This window comes from Penaeus monodon, chromosome 27 (assembly GCF_015228065.2).
Source record: "Penaeus monodon isolate SGIC_2016 chromosome 27, NSTDA_Pmon_1, whole genome shotgun sequence".
Lineage (NCBI taxonomy): Eukaryota > Metazoa > Arthropoda > Malacostraca > Decapoda > Penaeidae > Penaeus > Penaeus monodon.
The window spans coordinates 24,222,242-24,222,441 of NC_051412.1; the positions used below are offsets into that span (position 1 = coordinate 24,222,242).

General features: G+C 37.0%; 1 pseudogene; it reads right to left on the reverse strand.

The window, feature by feature from the left end:
* The window catches only part of LOC119590458, an 8,508-nt pseudogene that overhangs the window by 7,830 nt on the left and 478 nt on the right, over positions 1 to 200 (reverse strand).

Genomic DNA, 200 nt, shown 5'->3' on the forward strand with positions numbered 1-200 from the left:
GAGGCGATGATGTGTTCATGATGAGCAGCTGAAGGAAAATGTCAAGATCATCGTTCTATTTCATATAATTATCATCATCAACCCGTCTGTTGTCCAGTAGCTATCTTCATTTACTTGTCAACTTGACATCAGTCATTACCAAGCTGCCAAGTAGATTTTCTACTCGGAAAAAGGATTATAGATCAATATACAATAATGGG